The sequence below is a fragment of the Hordeum vulgare genome, chromosome 5H, assembly GCF_904849725.1.
Source record: "Hordeum vulgare subsp. vulgare chromosome 5H, MorexV3_pseudomolecules_assembly, whole genome shotgun sequence".
NCBI lineage: Eukaryota > Viridiplantae > Streptophyta > Magnoliopsida > Poales > Poaceae > Hordeum > Hordeum vulgare.
In genome coordinates, this window is record NC_058522.1 from 510,889,998 (window position 1) to 510,892,895 (window position 2,898).

The 2,898-nt window shown below is 42.4% G+C and overlaps 1 long non-coding RNA gene across 1 annotated transcript; it reads left to right on the forward strand.

Annotated features, from left to right (window-relative positions):
- Positions 1-1,578: 1,578 nt before the first annotated feature.
- Positions 1,579-1,999, forward strand: LOC123451976. Its single transcript, XR_006632543.1, has 2 exons — positions 1,579-1,677; positions 1,768-1,999. It is a non-coding gene; the product is annotated as an uncharacterized LOC123451976 (long non-coding RNA).
- The last annotated feature ends 899 nt before the right edge of the window (positions 2,000-2,898 follow it).

Here is a 2,898-nt window from a genome sequence, read left to right on the forward strand (position 1 = left end):
AGGATCAGAGCAAAAAAGCGGAAACGTACCACCACTAATAGTGGCGGCAGAAAGTTCCGATCACCGAAACGTAAGTTGTCACCCCTCCCAAAAGTACCTCATATGGATATGGAGAAGAGACCTTGAGACTATACTGGAGAGGACAATATTAAGAGGGCAGACGCCCAGCATCAACAGTGGAAGGCTGAAGTGGCTAACAAGAAGAAGCCGGAAGAACCATAGTACCCGAACACCCCAGAAGATCACGGCGCGTGCGTGAAAATGCTGAAAAACCTTGCAGATCCCCCGCCATCGTTGCCAGCAGACTATGAACGCTCTATTCCCAAGTCGACTCAGGCAAAAAAGAGCGGTTGAACAATAGTACGTCCAGCGGGAAATCAGTTGCCCAGCTCGGACAACAGAAAAAACAATCGCGCCCTCGCTCAAAGTGTATTCCGATACAAAGGTGTGCTCGAGTGGAGCTGCGGTCAAACAGAGGAATGATGAAACAGCTGCTATCGATCCGGAGTTTGTTGCAATATACGTAGAAGTGGCCAAGGCTCAAGGCATGTCTATTTCAGAGTACTTAGACCATCTGCAGGAATTCGCTGACGTAACATACGTGTACCGGTACGAGTCTCCTTTCGTCAAATCTGAGTTAGTCAACAAGCTACCAACCAAAATGCGAAGATTGCATGCCTAGTACATGCAAGCATGTACTAAACATCAACACTGGATCTACGTTGCATATGAAGACGAGCATTTCTGGAGTGGACGAGACGTGCTAATGATTGAATTCGACGAATTATTTCAGTTATACAAACAAGGCGCCCTCGACAAATCTATCATCAGTGTCTTTTTTTTGTAAGTATTATTAATTTATATCATTAAGTTTTACTCAGCTCGTTCTTGCATGTATAATCTTACTCATCACTATATTAATTTTGCAGAATGAAGATTCTCGAATGCAAAAGAGGACAAATGTATGACATTGGGTTCATTAACCCATATTACAATCATCATCAAAGTCTCGCAACGAATCCCCGCAAGACAGAGAATAACTTGGTACAAGGGTTAAGGTTTTGCAGTACCAAAAGGGAAATATTATTTCCTTACAACTTCAAGTGAGTGTTACTATACACACATTCTATTTTCGTTTACTCGATGTTATTATAAGTGTACATATAATTGACTCGTTATGCGTGCGCAGATTCCACTTTATTTTATTAATCATTGTACCTGACGAGGGACAAGTAATAGTCATGGACCCGAAACCCACACCCCTCATTGAATGGGCGAACATGTAGGAATGTCTCCAGAGGTAATTTTAATAATTATGACACTATATCGGCAACTTCTCGTTCATTTTCTGATAGCAAGGAATTAATATAGAACTCCTTTATTCATTTCCTTTTCTTGGCAGGGCTTGGAAACGGTTCACCGCCAAGGCTCGAGGTGATTGGAAGTCAGAGCTTACATTTAAACAAATAGATGTAAGTAACTACTAGCTAGATCCGCACATCTCTTTATTCTAGTTTCAATCCCATTATAATTCTTGATTATGTTTTTGATTGAACTCTGTTCTCGTAAAGTGCTTGAGGCAGGAACACGGGAACAATTTATGTGGATCTATGTTTGCGAGTTCATTCGACAGACAACCCATCAGAAGGGCAAAACCCGAGACATAAAAAAACCGAAGTACGATAAACAATACTCACAACTTTATTTTATTACCGTGAATTGTGTTTGTTTTCATTGATATATATATTGACCCCTTCTTTAAATTAGATCGAACAGTTGCGGGACGGTCTTCTACCACAGAAACGTGTATGAGCAATTCAAGAGGAAATTGCCGGATTCTTAGATGCAGAGGTCCTAGATGTTAAGGGAGAATAGTATTGTCATTCGACGGAAATGATATGAAATGATATAGTGTAAAAAAGATGCATACATGTGCATGTAACTTGTGTCTACATTTTATAAATATGTTCGACAAAGCACGACGGATGAGATGGTGTAATATATTTGTGTCGATGTGCAATATAGTTGTTCCTTTATTGTTGTGTATGTACCATCCAATTTAGTGCAAAACAAGAATTAAAAAATGCCTAAAACAAATAAATGGAAAAATAGAGGGCAGCAAAATAGCCCATCCAATTTAGTGCAAAACCTTAAATCCAAAAATTGCTCAGAAAAAACAACAAAGAAATAGCCTCGGTTCGTAATACGAATCGGGACTAATACCCCTCCCCCCTCGCTCCCAGCCCCGCCACGTGAAAGGCCATTAGCCCCGGTTCAGGGCCGAACCAGGGCTAGCATTAGTCCCGGTTCGAGAACCGGGACTAATGGCTCAACCGGACCGGGCTAAAAGCCTTTTTTTACTAGTGTAGTGGGTGCCCGCCACGTCGGCAAGCCACACGTGCATTTGGTATGGTGGATATGGTAGAATATGATTGTATTTGCACGCCCGTGCAAGTTTGATGAGAAAAAACATGTATTTTACAAGTTTGTGCATCGTTAAACTGGACGTTAGATAAAAGTTGTATGACTCAGCGCGATGTTATTTCCCTCTTTTCTAATCTTCTCGGGTAGCAGGGTGGTGTCGGTCGCTAGTTTTTGGGCTGTATTAATTGTTGCTTTGGTTTGGAGTGCACAGAGGAATACGACTGCCATCGGGCGGCCTGAGGAGCCATACGTGAATGCTGTCTCGGTCTTGCTTGGTATTTTTGCATGCTAGGTGTTTTGGTCCTCCATCCAATCCTCTAGTTTATCTCCCATCGCCGTCAGACCTTGGAGGAGGACGAGTTGCGCTTGTGCTGAAGTTGTCTGGTCAAGAAGTGAGCAGACGACTAGGGAGAAATTCGTCTTGGCACGCACGCGGGGATATGTCCTGACTTTATTTATCGCGACGGATCAAAC